This window comes from Musca domestica, unplaced genomic scaffold (genome assembly GCF_030504385.1).
Source record: "Musca domestica strain aabys unplaced genomic scaffold, Musca_domestica.polishedcontigs.V.1.1 15, whole genome shotgun sequence".
Lineage (NCBI taxonomy): Eukaryota > Metazoa > Arthropoda > Insecta > Diptera > Muscidae > Musca > Musca domestica.
In genome coordinates this window covers 2,390,348-2,411,244 of record NW_026712207.1, presented here as the reverse complement: position 1 = coordinate 2,411,244, position 20,897 = coordinate 2,390,348, and the positions used below count along the sequence as shown (strand labels likewise).

Genomic DNA, 20,897 nt, shown 5'->3' with positions numbered 1-20,897 from the left:
GCGTCTCCTGTAATGGCGGCAATAATTAAATTAGTCGCTTCCGCTGACTGTTGCTGCTTCGTTTCGTTTCGTTCCTTATGTAAATGTGGCCTAGCCTTAATATGTTATAGACATTAACTTGGCTAAATGGATTTGAGTCGTTTCGGGATAGCAGAGTAGAAAACGTTTGTTTTTACTCTCAGCATAGGATATACATAATTTGTTACGGTCCAATATATGCCTAAATATGGGGGTTGGGGCCCTCCTGGGGGCCTTCCAGGACCTTTGGAGACGATTTGGCAATGTCTGTCTTATTAGCGAGCATAATAACTCCCATAGGCCATATATTTGAAGGACTTTCTGACAAAAAAAAAAAAACAAGTAAAAAAGTATCGGTCGGTTTTGCCGACAGATGTATACCCTCAGCCCTCTTCATCCTGTATGGAGTGGGTTTTGAAAGAATGGGTCAATATTGTTAATTTCGTATCGGACCTAAATAAATATGATATAAATATTATAATAGCAGATGGATAAATCAATTGTAAAGAATCACTGATTTGTTTCGCAATTTATGACAGATAAAAATATTGAAAATTGTGTCCCTTTGTGGGTGAGGTACCAGCAGGTGTTCGCAGATATATAGCATCTTCACAACAGATCTGGTGTTAGCAAAAATGCTTGTATGTGTGAAATTTGAAGAGCGTTGGATGCTTATTTCGCTTTCTTTGAGCGTTATGTTTTTTAAAATTAGATTATGGCTTCCCTTTCTGTGCAGAAAATATATATTTTTAAAATTTCGACCATTTGTGGGGGAGGTACCAGATGAAGTGAACCGTCATACTCCATCTTTACACCAGACCTTGGGCTAATATAAATATTGGGATGTGTGAAATTTGAAGACAATCGGACTCGTACATCACATTTTATGAGAGTTGTAATTATTCAAAATTTTGACCATTTGTGGGGGAGGTACTTGATGGAGTGGACCGATATTGTCCATTTTCACACCTGACCGAGTACTGACGCAAATATTAGGATTTGCAAAGTTGGAGAAAAATCGGATTATGCTTTTTCTTTCTGTGCCAAAAAATTTTTTTTTGCAAATGCCAACCTTTTTTGGGGGAGGTACCAGAAGGAGTGGACCGATATTGCCCATCTCCGAACTCAATCTAAGTTTGACAAAGATATTTCGATGTACCAAGTTTGGACCAAATCGAATACTCCCTTCGAGAGTTATCGTGCGCACCAGCCAGACAGACAGACAGACGGACGGACGGATATCCCTAGATCGAAACGGATTTGGTCCAAAGAGACCTAGGGTCTGAAACGGATTTGGTCCAAAGAGACCTAGGGTCTAAAACCGTTATTTCGACTAGGCACGTTTTGACCGTACCCTCTGTAGTCATATGGCTGAGGGTATAAAGATCTACATTTTATACCGGATGGGGTTAAGGCAAAGAAGATAAGTTAGAAAGTATAAGTCGGTTTTATCGACAGATGTATACCCTCCACCAATGTCAGTTTATTAAAATAAATTTAGACTTGTGTTATGATTATCAAACTGTTGACGCTTTATTGGGATGGTACCGAAGGAGTAGGCCAATATTTTCCATCTGGTATTTGACCTGAGTTAGATATCTACGTGCCCAATTTGGACTACCTCCTTCGCTCCAGATATAGTGAATATATTCCACTTCGTCTAATACAAAAAAAAAAAAAAATTGAGAAAAATGGAACATTAATTTCAAATTTTATGCGAATCAAAATTTTAACCTTTTGTAGGGAAGGAACCAAAGGTTTGGCCGATATATTCCATATTCGCGTTCCTTTGCTTTATGAAGTTCCAGATATAGTGGACCAATGTATTCCACTTCGTCTAATACAAAAAAAAATATTTTTTTGAAAAAAAAATCGAACTTTAATTTCCAATTTTATGCGAATCAAAATTATAACCTTTTGTGGGGAAGGTACCGAACGGTGTGGCCAATATAATTCATATTCACATCCGATCTCTGATTAAGAGATATATATTTAGATACTCCAAGAATCTCTGACTTGTTCCGCAATTTATGAGAAATATAATTATTAAAAATTGTGACCCCTTGGGGGTTGTCGTGAGATACCAAAAAAAAGTGTGGGTCTAGTCGTAAAAATATTGGGATATGTAAATATGTAACAAAATTGGAGGCTTTCGCATTTATGAAAAATCAGATCCTTATTTCGTATTTTATGAGTGTTTGGGTTATTTAAAAATTTGACCCGTTGTGGGGGAGGTATAAGGAGGAGTCCGATATATCCCATATTTACACCAGATCTTGTGTTATCAAAAATGTTGGGATGTGTGAAATTTGAAGGAATTCGAAGAAACAAAATTATTCAAAATTTTAACCCGTTGTGGGGGAAGTAGCAGGAGGAGGGGTCCTATATATCTCCTTCTTCACACTAGATCTTGTGTTAATAAAAATATTTGGATTTAAGAAATTTGTAGACTATCAGTCTCTTATTTCACATTTTATATATGAGTTATAATTATTCTAATTTTTGACCCTTTGTGGTACTTGATGGAGTGAACGAATATTGTCCCTATTCGCACCTAACCTAGAACTGATAAAAATATTGCGATAGGCAAAGTTTGAACAAAATCGAATGATCCTTTGTCTTTCTATGAAGTAAGTTATTTTCTCTGAAAATGTCGACCGTTTGTGAAGGAGGTACCGAAAAGAGTGGACCGACATTGCCCATCTCCGAACTCCATCTAAGTTTGACAAACATATTACGATGTAGAAAGTTTGGACCAAATCGAATACTCAATTCGAGAGTTATCGTGCGCACCGGCCACACAGATGGACGGACTGAAACCCCTAGATCGACTCTAGATGTCCTGAAAGGGATTTTGTCGAAAGGGACGTAGGATAAAGAAGCGTTATTTAAATGAGGCACATTTTACTCGTATACCCTATGTAACCATATGGCTGAGGGTATAAAAATTCCCAAAAATGCACGAAGTGTTAGGTAATTTTGACATTTTGTGCCGGAGATATACGAAGGGGTGATCATACCTGATTTAAGCTTGACAAAAATATTATGTTCTGCTTATTTTTGGCCCAGTCGATTGCATTGTTCCGTTTTCTCGTGAAATATGTTTTTTTTTTTTCGCTGAGAATTTTTAACTCTTTGAGAAGTTTGCTTTTCTTGAGCACCTTGCGAAAAAAGTGGACTGAAAAAATCCATCCAGAAAAAAATCCTTTAAAAAACTACGAATAGTGGACTGAATCCCTCGAGAGGGACATGGTGTAAAACCCTTATTTTCGTTGCCTTCTACTCTGGTTGAGAGTAGAAAAATTGAACAATTTTATTTTCCAACATAGGCAGGGGTGAATCTACTACACCATTTTATACCCTCAGCCATATGGATACAGATGTTATATAACATCTGCGGACCCAAATGTATGATTTCGCATAACATTGGATATAAATGTTCGATTTTCTTGTAATTTTACCCATACCAATATTATTATTTGTATTAGCTAAAGTGAGACAAGTAAAAAATCTGCAAGTTCGGCCGGGACGAACTTCGAATACCCTCCACCATTTGGAAGAATTTGGCAATTTTGTTACAAAAAAATTCTTTAAAAAAAATCTGTTAAAATCTTAAAAATACCGAATGTAGCCATTACATTAGGGTCTATACGACCTCGTGGACCTGAGTCATCAAAATCATGAAAATACCGAATATAGGGAGGTACTATTATATGGGGCTATATCGAAACGTGGACATGCACAGATAATTTTCTGTCACAGGCTGTAGTATCCACTACGAACTTCAAATACCAAATTTGAAGCAGTTCCGGTAAAAAATGTCGCTAAAATACCGAATATCGGGAGGCACCGTTATATTGGGGCTATACGAAGACGTGGACTTGCATATGAAAAATGTTTTCCATTGGTTGTAGTAACTATGGAGATCTCCCAATACGAAATTTGAAACGAATCCGGTGACAAAATGTTGCTGAAATCATCAAAATACCGAATATCGGGAGGTACCGTCATATGGGGGCTATACCAAAACGTGAACCTACATGGCCCATTTTCAATACCAAAAGTCCTGCAGACATAATACATATTTGAGTAAAATTTTATGAACCTACTTGATTTCGTTCGGAAGCTAGAGCGATTTCCACAGACGGACAGACAGATAGACGGATAGACGGACGGACATCGATAAATCGACACAGAATTTTATGCTGATCAAGAATATATATACTTTGTTGGGTCTGACATATTACAAACGGAATGACAAACTTAACATACCCTCCATACTATGGTGGAGGGTATAAAAAGTATCTCCCAGACACATCGGAAAACCCCACATGCACTTAATTACATCCATCCCTCCTGGTCTTCAAATTCCCAAGAAAACAGCAACAACAAATAAACACATGCATATAATTTAAGCCCCATCAACAAAAACGATAACATTTAATTAAACTTATTATTTTGTTTTCTTTGTTGCTACTACACCGTCGCCACCACCATTCCCTTCCTGGGCGAGTAGAAAGACATTCGTACGAGTCTCTAGGTATGTCTTCAAGTGAGAGCTGGCGAAAAGTGTGTGTATAAATAATGTTTACAATAAATAATAACGAATAACATATGCGAAATGGTTTGAAGGTGGCTGAGACCGGCGATTGTTGCAAACTCCTGCACCCAAGAACTGTGAAAGACATTCCACATTCACATTGCCACGGCTCTGCCACTATGGCTGCACTGGAGACTTAAAGAAAAAACAGACATTGGAGTTAAGGACAGACGGACGACTTTGAGAAATCAAAGAGTAGCATAAAATGAAGTTTTGTTTTTGTTGTTGCGTATTTTTTTTTCGGTTTTTTCCTTTATTAGTTTGCATATTTAAAATCGACTGCGGCTGTCGTTGTCCTAAGCGTCTGGCTCTGTCTAGTTGTGTCTTTTCATTAAAATAAATTTCTTTAAGTGAAAAAATAAATGAATATAAATAAAGAAAAAAATATACAACAATAAAAGCAACAATGAACCGGAAGAGTGGCGAAACATTTCGATATGCAATTAAAGGGTTATTAAATTGGAAAAACAGTATAGGGGTGGATTTGAAGATTTCGTTATAGAAAATTCGGCACTACCTTTCCTTGATATGAAACATGTAATTTGTCATTATTTTTTACAGATTTCTGTTAACAACAAAAGTGGGCGGATAAAATCCAAATTTAACAAGTAAAAAAGCTGTAAGTTCGGCCGGGACGAACTTTGAATACCCTCCACACATTTGGTACAAATTTGGCAAATTAAAAAAAAATCCGTTAAAATATTAAAAATACCGAATGCAGCCGTATATTAGGGTTTATACGACGACGTGGACCCGCATAGGCAACTTTTGTCACAAGCTATTACAACATTCAAATGCGAAACTTGAAAAAATCTGTTTATAATGTAGCTAAAATCATCAATATACCGAATGTACGGAGGGACCATGGGACAATTCCGGTGAATAAAATTATCAAAATACCGAATATAGGGAGGCACTGATATATGGGACCTATACGAAGACCTGGACCTGCACAGACAATTTTCTGGCATAGGCTGTAGTACCCATTACGAACTTCAAATACCAAATTTGAAACAATTCCGGTGAATAATGTCGCTAATATCATCAAAAGACCGAATATCGGGAGGTACTTTTATATGGGGGCTATACGAAGACTAGGCAATTTTCTGTCATAGACTGTAGTATCCGTTAGCAACTTCAAATACCAAACTTAAAACAATTCCGGTGAATAATGTCGCTAAAATCATAAAAATGTCGAATATCAGGAAGTGCCGTTATATGGGGCTGTACGAAGACTTGGACATGCACAGACAATTTTCTGTCACAGACTGTAGTTCCCATTACGAACTCTAAATACGTAATTTGAAACTACTACGGTGAATAATGTCGCTTAAATCATCAAAATACCGAAAAATACCATCTAAATGAAACCAGGTATGTGGGGACTTTGCGGATCTGCATATGTAATTTTTCCCATGCAGAATGAGATAAAAAACTGCAACAAAGTCAAACGCCATAATTTTTACATTTTTTTTTGTAAATTTTATTGAATGAAAGCAAAAAATGTCGGAACTAGCATCAAATTTTAGAATAAGTTTAGATCTGCTCGAATTGGTTGAATTTTTGGTTCAAACGGCCAATGAAACCATCACACGCTGCCCGAATGTTGCTCTGCGGTATTTTGGCCCATTCCCGGCGAAGAGCTTGCTGGAGGTGATCGACACTTTGGTAGTTCTTAGTGCCAACCTTGCTTTCCAAAATACTCCAGACACAATAGTTCAACGGATTAGTATCCGGAGATTTTGGAGGCCATTGTGCGCTGGAAATGAAGCAAGGAACCTCATTTAGTAATCATTCTTGGGTGACGCGTGCTGAGTGCGATGGTGCTGAGTCCTGTTGGAATGTCCAAGGTCTGCGCCCAAAATGTTAACCTGCCTAAGGCTTTAATATACCCTCCAGAATATTTTCGCGATAATATTCGGCATTTATTCTGATGCCACGGTCGATTAATATGAGCGGAGAGAGACCTTCGACTGTTATGGCGGCCCACACCATCACCATGGCCGGCGCTTGAGTTCTGGTGGCCAACCGAAGGCGTACATTTTCAGCTGACCTCTTTGGCAAGTAACTACGATCATTTTGTTTGTTTACAAACTGCTGGACAACGAATGTTTTCTCATCAGAGAAAGCCAAATTCCAAATTCGGCAGTTCACCACTTTCGGCCAATCGAAGCAACTCTTTAGCTATTTTGAGTCTAATTCCTTTTTGTTGCGGTGTAAGTTCTTGCACTTTTTGGAATTTCAATGGCTTTACCCCGAGCTCAGTTTTCAATATTTGCCGAATGGAATATTGCGATATGTTCAGCTCACGAGCCATTTTTCCGCCACTGCGACGCGGGTTTCGAACCATTTCTGGCTTAGAGATGACAGCAGTGTGATGTTGGTTGCAGATTTTTCATCCCACCCTGTATATGGGTGACATATCCAAATCTAAATCGATCTTAAAACAATTTGGTAGAGGTATTTCTGGGCTGTATCTGATATTTGGCTACAAAAGATCATTGCTGAGGAGTGCATATTACATTTCTGAGGGACTTAAACCTCCATGTCGGATGAAACATACCTATGGGAACTATATCTATATCTGGACAAATTTTCTCTAAATTTGATGTACTTGCTTCTAGACAGAATTAAGTCGGATGTGCCAAAAGTCAGGTCAGTGGGACTGATATTGGCCATTTGGTGCACAACTAACCTCAAATCGGTTGAAGATATATATGGGAGGTATATCCAAATCTGAACCGATCTTACAATATGGCAGAGGTATTTCTGGGTTGTATTTGATATCCGGTACCAAATATCATTCTTGTGGTGTGCATATTACGAATGTGAGGAACTTAAAACCCCAAATCGGATGAAACATATGTATGGGAGCTATGGCTACATCTGAACCGATTTTCTCTTAATTGCATGTACTTGCTTCTAGACTGAATAGGTCGGATATGCTAAAATTAAGATCATTTGGACTGATATTGAACATTTGGTGCACAATTAACCATAAATTGGTTTAAGATATATATGGGAGCTATATCTAAATCTGATCCGATTATCACCAATTTCAATAGGGTTCGTCCTTGGGCCAAACAAATATTGTTCGGAAGTTATCATTTCAATCGGATAATAAATGCGATCTCCATTTGTTTACAATAATACATTGACAGATGGACGGACTGACGGACTGACGTGCATAAATCGACTCAGAAGGTGATTCTATGCAGATCATCAAAAGGAATTATGGGTCTATTTCGCTTCCTTCTCCATGTTACAAACAAATGCACAATGACTATGTGGTGCAGGGTATTAAAATCGGAAATTTCATGAAGAAAACTTCTCCTAAAAATTCATGGGCATTCTGAAATATTTTTATGAAATATTTTTGAAAAAATCCACATTAATAGACCTATTGGTCTTCTGTGGTCGTAGGTCTTTGTCGCTAAGAAAGATTCACAGAAATTCGATAATTATAGTTCCAAAGAGGCTCCAGCTTAAGGTCCGACAGTTTTTTGTATCTAAGATTAAAATACTAAAGGACCGAAAGTTTTTGAAAATTTGTCGCTCAAGGATTAAAGAGACCCGGAAGAACGAATATTTCTTCAAGGTCTCATTGACCCCCTTCTAAGGATTTTAGGAATATTTCTTCAAGGTATACGAAAATCCCTTATGCCAAACTAAAATGAAGTACCGTCCTTCATAAAATCAATGAGAGTGCAAATTGCAGGTCAACTAACTACAGACAGATTCATTGTTTACTTCTAGGAACTATTATTTGTGTTTGTGTTTTTTTTTTTTTTATATTTTCTTGTATCGGAATATCATCTGAATGCCATTTTGGACTTGTTTTCTTCATCAAAGCCCCCTATCGATGTAAACATTCGAACTGCACTGCAGACAAAAAAAGTGCACTCATAAAGTGTTGTGAGCTAAAATAAATAAATATTTGTTAAATAAACAATAATTTATGGATTAATAGTTGTTGCTGCTGCTGCATAGACTTCGTCGTCACTAGCGTTGCACAACTTAGCGGTGCACTCAACCATGTGTCGGCCTTTGATTTGTCCAAAAGACTCATCAGTTCGTTCCATTTTTTTGTGAATCGATTCGTTTATTTCTCTTTTGGTATATTTATTCAAATATGATTTGTATTGGGGTAAATATTTTGATTTGAATTAAATAAAAATTCTGAAAATTAAACAGATATATTCTTGGAAGTGCATTCTGTTGATTTTTTTGGGATTATTTTATACCCTTAGCCATATGGTTAGAGAGGGGGTATATATCATTTGATATGGCCAGAAAGTTCATCATTGAAGTAACGGTTTTAGATCCTAGGTCACTTTGGAACAAATCCGTTTCAGGACATTTGGAGTCGACTTTGGATCAAATCGGATACTCCCTTCTAAAGTTATCGTGCGCACCTGCAAGACAGACAGACAGACTGACGGAAGGGCTGAGGTGTTAGCCCTTCCGTCCGTCTGTCTGTTTAGGATAAATTTTCTTCATGAATTTTCGGATTTTAATAGCCTACACCACATTGTGGTAAGGGTATTAAGTCTTTGTGCATTTGTTTGTAAAATGGAGAAGGAAGCGACATAGACCCATAGTTACTTTTGAGGATCCTTATAGAATCACTTTTTGACTCGATTTATGCATGCCAGTCCATCCCTCTGTCAATGCATTTTTGTAAACAAAATGGAGATCGCATTTATTATCCGATTGAGATGAAATTTTCCAAACAATATTTGTTTGGCCCAAGAACGAACCCTATTGAAATTGGTGATAATCGGATCCGATTTAGATATTATATTATATTTAGCTCCCATATATCTTCAACCGATTTCGGGTTAATTGTGCACCAAATGGTCCAAATGACCTGAATTTTGATACATCCGACCGAATTCAATCAAAAAGCAAGTACATCAAATTTGGAAAAAATCGTTTCAGATATAGCCATAGTTTCCAAGTATATGTTTCATGCAATTTAAGGTTTTAAGTTCCTCACAAGCGAATTATGCACTCCATAACAATGATATTTAGGACCCAGATATCAGATGTTAGATACAACCCAGAAATACCTCTTTGAAATTTTATCGAGATCAGATCAGGTTAGGAAACAGCTCCCAAAAATATATCTTTATCCGATATCAGGTCTATTGTGTACCAAATGGCTAATATCGGCCAACATGGCCTGGATTTTGGCAATTCCGATTGAATTCATCCTAAAAACAAGTTCTTCAGATTTTGGTGAAAATCGGTTCAGATATATCTATAGCTCCCATATATATGTTTTATCCGATTTGGTTTTAAAGTCCCCCACATGCGTAATATGCACTTCACAAGGATGATAACTTATGGAGCTCAAAAATACCTCTATCAAAATTGATAGAGATCGGATTAGGATATAGCTCCCATTCAGTTAGGAAAGAATAACTTCAAATTTGGAAAAAATCGGATCAGATATAGCTATAGCTCCCATATATATACACATGCCAAATATTCATTCCACAATAATAATTTGCTGTTCCAGATATCAGATACCGCTAAAAATAAATGACTACAATCTTGTCAAGATCGGTTCAGATTTGTATATAGCTCTCATATTTGTATAGCCTCAGTCATATGACTAGAGAGGGTATATAGCATTTGATACGGCCAAACGTGCCCCATCGAAATAACGGTTTTAGACCCCAGGTCTTTTTGGACCAAATCCCTTTCAGTACATTTGGAGTCGATCTAGAGATGTCCGTTTGTCCGCTCGTCAGTCTGGTGCACACGATAATTCTCGACAGGAGTATCTGATTTGGTGCAAATATCTGATTTGTTCCATCGTAATAATATTGTCAAACTGAGATCGAGTTCGGAGATGCAACATCAGTCCTCCACTAAATAAGATGGACATTTTCAAAAAATATATTTTCCGCAGAGAAAGAGAAAGGATAATCCGATTTTACTCCAACTTTGCAAATCCTTATATTTGCGTCAGTGCTAGGTCAGATTCGAAAATGGACAATATCGGTCCTCTCCATCAACTACCTCCCGCACAAAGGTTCGACATTTTGAATAATTATAACTGTTATATAATGTGATCATGATGTGAATCACAATATTTTCATTAATTCAAGGTCTGGTGTGAAGATTGAATATATCGGTGCACTCCTTCTGGTACCTCCCCCACAAATGGTTGAATGACCAAAACTAACATAAAAACCGAAATAAGCATTCAGTTCTCCTAAATTAACACGTATCACAATATTTTTAATAACCCAAGCTCTGCTGTGTAGATGGCATACAGCGGTTCACTCCATCTGGTACCTCTCCCACATAGAGCCAAAATTTTGAATAACAATGAAGCTCATAAAACGCGAAATTAACATCCGATTCCATTCAGACATGGTACATTTCAATATTTCCCTCAACACAAGATCTATTATAAAGATGGTAGAGATCGAACCATTCCTTCTGCTACCTCCCCCACAAAAGGTCACAATTTTGAATATCCAAAACGACAGACAGACAGACAGACGGACGGAAGGGCTATACGATATCATGGACCTATAGAAACAATTTTTGTCCATGGGGTAACGTACTTAGAAAGAACTTCTTGTGTGGGTTTTCAGAAAATTTCATTGAAAAATGTAGCTGAAATCACCTAAATACCCAATATCGGGGGCATCGTTATTTGGGTCTATACGATATTGTGGATCGATATAACCTATCTTCGAACTTGACCTGACTTCAGACAAAAGACTGATCTTGGCAAAATTGTAACTTCCTATCTTTATTTGTTTTGACTCCAGCGTGATTGTTCCTGAAACGGATAGACGGACGGATAGCACTAAATCGTCTTAGAATTTTACTCTGATCAAGAATACATACAGTGTGAGATATAAAAACTGCAACAAAGTAAAACGCCATAATGTTTACATTATTTTTTAAATTTTATTGAATGAAAGCAAAAAATGTCGTAAATAGCATCAAATTTTAGAATATGTTTAGATTTGTTCGAATTGGTCACCTTTGGCACCTTCAAACGGCCAATGAAACCGTCACACGCTGCCTGAATGTTTCTCTGCGGTATTTTGGCCAATTCCCGATGAAGCGCTTGCTTGAGGTGATCGACATTTTGGTATTTTTTTTGGTGCTAACCTTGCTTTCCAAAATACTCCAGATGCAATAGTGCAACGGATTGGTATCCGGAGATTTTGGTGGTCATTGTGCGCTGGACGTAATTCGTAATATGCACTCCATAAGAATGATATTTGATACCAGATATCTTATAGAGCTCAGAAATACCTTTGCTAAATTTAATCGAGATCGGCTAAGATTTGGATGTAGCTCCCATATACATCCTTAATCCGATTTCAGATTTATTGTGCAAATAATGTCTAATATAAGCCCAAATGGAGTGAATGTCGGGACCTAGATTTCCATGCGGTGAAACTCGGCTCCGATATATATATTTTTATACCCTCCACCTTGGAAAGGAGGGTATATTAACTTTGTCATTCCGTTTGTAACATCCCTAAATATTCGTTTTAGACCCCATAAAGTATATATATTCATAATCAGCATAAAATTCTAAGTCGATTTAACGATGTCCGTCTGTCTGTCTGTCCGTCTGTCTGTCTGTCTGTCTGTCCGTCTGTCTGTCTGTCTGTTGAAATCACGATACAGCCCACATTATTTGACGTAGAGCTCCAAAATTTAGCAGAGCTATTTGCATTGTGTCTAGGATGGTTGGTATTGAAAATGAGATATATCGGTCCACGTTCTGGTATAGTCCCCATATAACGGTACCTCCCGATATTCGGTATTTTGATTATTTATGCCACATTTTTTCACGGATTTGTCTTAAAATTGGTATTTGTAGGTCATAGCGGGTCCCTGAGCGTGTGGCAAAACATTGCATGTATAGGTCCACGTTGTGGTATAGCCCCCATATAAAGGTACCTCCCGATATTAAGTATTTTAGTTTTTTTACCACATTTTTTCACGGATTTGTCTGAAAATCGGTATTTGTTGGTCATAATGGGTTCCAGCTCCGGTGGCGAAACATTGTAATTATAGGTCCACGTTTTGGTATAGCCCCCATATAACGGTACCTCCCGATATTCGGTAATTTGATGATTTTTGCCACATTTTTTTCAGGGATTTGTTCGAAAATTGGTATTTGTTGGTCATAATTGGTTCCAGCTTCGGTGGCGAAACATTGCATGCATGGGTCCATGATTTGATATAGCCCCCATATAACGGTACCTCCCGATATTCGGTATTTTGATGGTTTTTGCCACATTTTTTCACTGATTTGTCTAAAAATTGGTATTTGTGGGTCTTAATGGGTTCCAGCTCCGGTGGCGAAACATTGTAATTATAGGTCCACGTTTTGGTATAGCCCCCATATAACGGTACCTCCCCATAATCGGCATTTTAATGGTTTTTGCCACATTTCTTCTAATGTTTCTTTTACCCTAAGGTGGAGGGTATTAAAAGTTTGGCCCGGCCGAACTTAATGTTTTTTTACTTGTTTTAATATAATCCCTCTCGAAGTGATATTATGCACTCTATGGCAATGTTATTTGGTATTAAAGACAAAAAATGTCTCCGTCGAACTTAGTGAAAATCAATTCAGAATTGGATATGCTTCCCATACATTAGTTCCCTCTGAAACAAAATTATAGATGCTGCTAAAGCCAAATGTTGATAGGTGGTATGATTTACTGCAAATAAATTCTTTTGTTACGGAAGCTCTAATAAATATGCATAGTGGTGTAGGGTATCATATGATCGGCTTCGCCCGACTTTTGACATTTTTGTTTTTTTATACCCTACACCACAAGGTGGTAAGGGTATTATGTCTTTGTGCATTTGTTTGTAACAGGCAAAAGGAAACGAGATAGACCCATAGTTCCTTTTGATGATCTGCATAGAATCACTTTCTGAGTTGATTTATGCATGTCAGTCCGTCTGTCCGTCCGTCCGTCCGTCTGTCAATGTATTCTTGTGAACAAATTGCAGGTCGCATTTATTGCCGTATTCAGATGAAATTTTGCACACAGCATTTGTTTAGTCCAAGGACCCCATTGAAATTGGAGATAATCGGTAAAAATTTAAATATAACTCCCATATATATCTTCGTCCGATTTGCCTTTTATTGTGCACCAAACGTGTAATATTATATGAAATTTTTGAAATTTTGCACATACAACCAAATTAGGCCTGAAAATAAGTATGCCAAATTTGATCGAAATCGGTTCAGATATAGCTATAGCTCCCATATATATTGTTCATCCGATTTGTTATTTTTGTCCTCCGCAGCCGTAATATGCACTCTGTAACAACAATATTTGGGGAAATATATCAAATACAGCTCAGAAATACATTTGCTAAATTTGATCGAGATCGGTTCCGAGTTGGATATAGCTCCCATATATAACTTCGTCCGATTTACTTTTATTGTGCACCAAACGTCTAATATTTGTCCAAATGGGATGAAATTTGGCACTTACTACCGAATTGAGTCTAGAAGCTAGTATGTCAAATTTGATGAAGATCGGTTCAGATATACCTATAGCTCCCATATATACTGTTCATCCGATTTGTTATATTTGTTACCCGTAATTTGTTAGCCGTAATTTGCACTCCGTAACAACGATATTCAGGGAAATATATGAAAAACAGCTCAGAAATATCTTTGCCAAATTTTAACGAGATCGGTTCCGATTTGGATATAGCTCCCATATATATATCAAATGGGCAATACAAGTCCGAATTTAAAAGATACAAATGCCTCGGCATATTTAGTCCTTTGAACTTTAAATTATAATTATAATCATAGCGTGTATGATTGAATTCTCCCACAAAAACATTTAATTGTTATGCGGAGCTCTACTAAATTAGCAAAGTGGTGTAGGGTATCATAAAGTCGGCCCCGCCCGACTTTAGGACTTTCTTTACTTGTTTTTTTAAATTAATTATTGAAAGAAAAATGAATTTGCCAATCGAATTTGGTAGCCTTCCAAATTTTCCCACAAAAATAATTTGATCTGAAACCCCCCACCCCTTTTTTTTAAAAAACCTCCCTTATTAAAGTTCCAAGATTTTAATTAGAAGTCTATCAAAATCCTTTCCCCCTCCTCACCGAACTATAACTTCATTTGGTGCCTTCATTAAATTTCATTTTATGTTCGATTTCAATGTTGCACCTTCGACAATCTCATGCCCGGCCTGGCAACAATGTCCGTTGTTTGCGAGAGATCATTAAATTATTTTTTATATATCGCAATTCCGTGTATGTGTGTGTGCGATTTTTTATAGATGAGTTTTAAAAAGTTGTGAGTTTATGCGTGTCGGTCGGGTCACTTCGTACAACTAGAATTAGTTGTACAACAGGCACACACACACACATCCAACCTCTCAACTTCCAACCAGCCAACTCCAACTGTCCATTTGTAGTTTTTATTGTCGATTTCAATGTTTACAACAATTTTGCCAAGTTCCTTGGAGAACTCCAACAACAACAACAAAACATTATGGCCATCAGCTACATTTACTTTGCTCCTAATACTTCATTCGGGTAATAGGAAAAATACATCAGCGACAATGCATTCGAACAACTACAGCACTTCTTCCTGCCGACTGCATTTGCTGCAAGTTAGTCTGCTTCTTGTCTTCCAAGAAGAAGAATGGAGGCCTGGGACTTTCTTTCCTTCTCCCATTCGGTTTATTACTCTGTTTATATCTGTAGTTTTGTTGTTGTTATTATTACTTGTTGTTGCTGTTGTATTTTTTTGTCGTTGTGTATAAACATATTATAGGAATATAAAATCTGTAAAGATTATATTACCCCCTCGCACACACATAAACACACACCTCCGAGAGGAGAAAGGTGCCAAGGAAGAGGAAATGAATGTGGCCGGCCCCAAACATTACACGCATTACCAGTCAGCCGGCAATTGGTAAGAGTTGTAAAAACAATCGCAAAATGACAGATTCAGGAGGGGGAGAGGGGATTCGCTTGTCTTTATCTTAAAGAAATGCTGCGAGTTACTTGTTCTCTTTTTCCTCTGCTGGGAAGCGAATGGTGAGTAATAAAATTGCCTCACTCAGTGGAGAAGCTGAGGTATCAGGAGCAAGCCAGACATTGTTGGGAGATACCCAGAAGGAGTTAGGGATTGCTCAGTTTATTCATTAGGATATTAAAACCATTGCACGGTGGGTTGGAAAGGACTTATTCTAAATAGAAGGCCTTAAAGGCCTCTATTCTCAATAGAAGGTCTTAAAGGCCTCTATTCTCAATAGAAGGCCTTAAAGGCCTCTATTCTCAATAGAAGGCCTTAAAGGCCTCTATTCTCAATAGAAGGCCTTAAAGGCCTCTATTCTCAATAGAAGGCCTTAAAGGCCTCTATTCTCAATAGAATGCCTTATAGGCCTCTATTTTTAATATGAGGCCTTAGAGGTCTCTATTTTCAATAGAAGGCCTTAAAGGCCTCTATTTTCAATAGAATGCCGTAAAGACCTCTATTTTCAAAATAAGGCCTTAAAGGTCTCAATTTGCAATAGAAGGTCTTAAAGGCCTTCATTTTCAATAGAAGGCCTTAAAGGCCTCTATTCTCAATAGGCCTTAAAGGCCTCTATTCTCAATAGAAGGCCTTAAAGGCCTCTATTTTCTATAGACGGCCTTAAAGGCCTCTATTTTCAATAGAAGGCCTCTAAAGACCTCTATTCTCAATAGAAGACCTTAAAGGCCTCTATTCTCTATAGAAGGCCTTAAAGGCCTCTATTCTCTATAGAAGGCCTTAAAGGCCTCTATTCTCTATAGAAGGCCTTAAACGCCTCTATTTTCAAAAGAAGGCCTTAAAGGCCTCTATTCTCAATTGAAGGCCTTAAAGGCCTCCATTCTCAATAGAAGGCCTTAAAGGCCTCTATTTTCAATAGAAGGGCTTAAAGTCTTCTATTTTCAATAGAAGGTCTTAAAGACCTCTATTTTCAATAGAAGGCCTTAAAGGCCTCTATTTTCAATAGAAGGCCTTAAAGGCCTCTATTTTCAATAGAAGGCCTTAAAGGCCTCTATTTTTAATAAAAGGCCTTAAACGCATCTATTCTCAATAGAAGACCTTAAAGGCCTCTATTCTCCATAGAAGGCCTTAAAGGTCTCTATTCTCAATAGAAGGCCTTAAAGGCCTATATTTCCAATAGAAGGTCTTCTATTGGAAGTAGAATCCTTTAAGGCCTTGTATTGAAAATAGAGATATTTAAGGCCTTGTATTGAAAATAGGGTCCTTTTGAGGCCATCTATTAAAAATAGATGCCATTAAGACCTTCTATCGAGAATAGATTCCTTGAAGGCCTTCTATTGAGAATAGGGGCCCCCTAAAGTCTTCTATTGAAAATTGAGGCTTTGGAGGCCTTATATTGAATAAAGAGGCCCTTATGGCCTTCTCTTGAGAATAGAGGCCTTTAAGGCCTTCTATTGATAATAGAGGTCCTTAAGGCCTTCTACTGAAAATAGAGACCCTTAAGGCCTTCTATTGAAAATAGAGGCCCTTAAGGCATTCTATTGAAAATAGAGGTCCTTAAGGACTTCTATTGAAAATAGTGGCCTTCTATTGGAAATAGTGGTCTTTAAGGCCTTTACAATAGAACGCCCAGTTGAAAATTTACCAGAAAAAAATATCCCGACCCACTGTTCCTCAATATCGTACTGACCGTGTGTCCGCTCATACAATGTTGAACGCCGAACCGTTTTTATACGTTTATAATTTTATTTTAAATGCGATTTTATTTTCGTTATATTTCTTCACAAATTGTAATTTTTTATTACCTTCCGCCTGGGCATGGTGAGGTTCATAAAAAACATATTCGTGGTTCTGGCGGATGTTGCTGGTGCAGTGGTGGCCACTTTGGGTTTATGCTCCTGTTTTTTTTTTTCTTTTGTTCGGCGCAACATTGTTGCAACATTTATTAGAATTATTATTATGACTTAATGGTTAATTCTAATGATATGCCGCCTGCAATAAAAACGCAATGAAATAAAACTGAAGCCAATGCAAGAAATGAATGCAAAATACATGCCACACCATCAGCGTGCAGACCTGCCGACGGCTTGGCCAAAACTGCGCGAGAAAGAGAGAGAGTGGCGGCAGCAGGATGGAGTATCATGACAATATCATAAAACTTACAATGCAGCAAAGGCTGCAGCCGCCGGCTGGTTAAGACTTGAGGATTGCATCCAAAAACGCGCAATGCACCAAAACCCAACATTGTCGTCGTGGTGGCCGTTGTCGTCGTGGTGGCCGTTGTCGTCATTGTCCCCATCACCAGCATCGGCGACGGCGGCTACAACGACAACATAAATACAACCGACTTTAATTACAGCCAAATGCATCCCCCATTATCCCCTTTGCACAACAATTTTTATTACACGATGAGGTTTTAAGAGAGCCCCAAACCACCATCTCCAGGCTAAGAGAACACTTGGAGCACAGACTTACAAGAGAGCAACAAATCGAAGGAAATGCAACATTTCGCCAAGTCTACTTAGTTGTTGTGAATATTTTTTAATTACTTCATTAAATCAACATCATAAAATTTGATAGACTATGTCGGCATGGCGTGGCATGGCATTGCTTCGGCATTATGCAAAAATTCCAGACTTTGTGGCCGCAACAAAATCGGCGTTTTCAATTGACACGTCAATGTTTGTTGTTCGTTTTGTTTTTAGATGGGTATTAATTTTTAATAATCATAAAACAACAATGTATTTTATTTGATTAAGAGAATAGATAATACACTGAGAGAAATAGGTGTCTTGAGGTTCATTGAGTTCAAAATTTTCGATTTTAGAATTAAGTATTTTTAACATTTTTTAGGAATTTTTCAAAAAGGAAACTAGGTCCAAAATAATTAATTTAAAAAATAGGTTTTTAAGTTTAAATAATTTTTAAAATAGTAGCTTAAAATAATAAAATCAGCATTTCTAAAAAACATCCGAACCAAAAATCCTGGACTCTTTAATAGCTATTTCTAAACGATTTTCAAACAAGGAATAATGGATTTTCAAATATCAAATTTTTAAGAATATTCGAACCAAATATTTATAATTTTTCAAGTTCCGAAATCTACAATTGTAGATTTTCAAGAAATATTTTTTAAGGGATAGTTAGACTAAGATTTTTTAGAAATAATGGCAAAATATTCACCATAATTTGGGGATTTTTAACATGCTTGGATGATTATGTTAATAAATGAATAAACAAGTATGAAAAGCTGTAAGTTCGGCCGGGCCGAACTTCGAATACCCTCCACCACGACGACATGGACCTGCATAGGTAACTTTTGTCATAAGCCATTACAATATTTAAATGCGGAACTTACAAAAAAATAAATTTGTGAATAATGAGTTAAAATCATCAAAATACCGAATATCGGGGGGTACCGTTATATGGGGGCTATACCGAAACGTATCTCATTTTCAATACATTTTCATGCGACGACGTGGACTCGCATAGGCAATTTCCTGTCAAAGGCTGTAGCACCCATTTCAAAGAAGCAAATACGAAATTTGAAACAATTCCGGTGAATAATGTCGCTAAAATCATAAAAACACCGAAATTCGGGAGGTACCGTTATGTGGGGGCTATACGAAGACGTGGACCTGCACAGACGATTTTCTGTCATAGGCTGTAGTATCCATTAGGAACTTCAAATTCCAAATTTGTTACAATTCCGCTGAATAATGTCGCTAAAATCATCAAATTACCGAATATCGGGAGTAACCGTTCTATGTGGGTTATACGAAGACGTAAATCTGCACAGACAATTATCTGTCTTAGACTGTAGCATCCATTACGAACTTCAAATACCAAATTTGAAAAAATTCTGATGAGTAATGTCGCTAAAATCATCAAAATATCGAATATGGGGAGGGAAGGGGTACCGTTATATGGCTATACGAAGATGGACCTACATGGCCCATTTTCAATACCAAAAGTCCTGCAGACATAACATACATTTGAGTAAAAAAAAATTAACATTTTAAATATTAAAAATTTTATTGATCTACTTCAATTCTTTCGGAAGCTAGATTGATTTCCACAGACGGATAGACGGACACATGGACGGACATTGGGAAATCGATATAGAATTTTATTCTGATCAAGAATATATATACTTTGTGGGGTGTAAAATGTATATTTCGAGGTGTTACAAACGGAATGACAAACTTAATATACCCTCCATACTATGGTGGAGGGTATAAAAATCTGAGTGACATTCGACCAAAAAAAAAAAAAAATTAACTTTGAAAAACGTCAAAATCTGGTAATTTTAACAATATTCCAAATTATTTAAATTTTTTTAAAAACCGTTTATAGGATCTTTGGAACAAATTTCAAGATTTAAAAAATAATTTTTTTAAGAAAATTAGAATCAATATTCTTGGAGTTCGAAAGAATTGTTTTAAGGACATTGGGATCACAATGTATAGGTACTGGCAAAAATTTCAAGTAAACCGAACATATATATCCAAATTTATGCGAAATCGTAAATTTCGATAAATCACATACTCATATCAGATTTCTGGTAAAGAGAAATATAGATATAGCAAGTCGTAAAGAATAGCTGACTTGTTCGCAAGTTATGACAGATATAAATATTGAAAATTGTGGCCCTTTGTGGGTGAGGTACCAGAAGTGGTTGGAAAATCCAAATATTTTTACTAACCAAATCTTGGGTTAATGAAAATATTGTGTGAAATATGATGAGAACCGAACTCTTATTTCGAATTTTATAATCGTTTTGGTTATTCAAAATTTCGACCCTTTATGGTGGAGGTACCAGAAGGAATGGTCCGAGCTCTACCGTCTTTATAGAAGATCTTGTGTTGATCGAAATATTTAGATGTGTCAAGTCTAAATGAAATCGGATGTTAATTTCGCGTTTTATAAGCTTCATGAATATTCGTAATGTTAACATGTTGTGTGGGAGGCACCAGAAGGAGTGGTCCGATATATTCCATCTTCACACCACACCTCGGAGTACTAAAAATATTGTGATGTGTGTAATTTGAAGACAATCGGACATTTAAATCACATTTTATAAGAGTTATAATTATTCAAAATTTTGACCCTTTGTGTTGAAGGTACTTGATGTGGACCGATGCTGTCCATTTATGCACCTCATCGAGCACAGATGCAAATATTAGGATTTGCAAAGTTGGAGCAAAATCGGATTAACCTTTCTCTCTTTCTGTGCAGTAAACCGATATTGCCCATCTAGGGGAGAA

The 20,897-nt window shown here is 37.1% G+C and overlaps 1 protein-coding gene across 3 annotated transcripts in view; it reads right to left on the bottom strand.

Moving 5' to 3' along the window:
- The window catches only part of LOC101896023 (protein bric-a-brac 1), a 209,002-nt gene that overhangs the window by 154,823 nt on the left and 33,282 nt on the right, over positions 1–20,897 (bottom strand). The gene's annotated exons all lie outside the window — the stretch shown is intronic.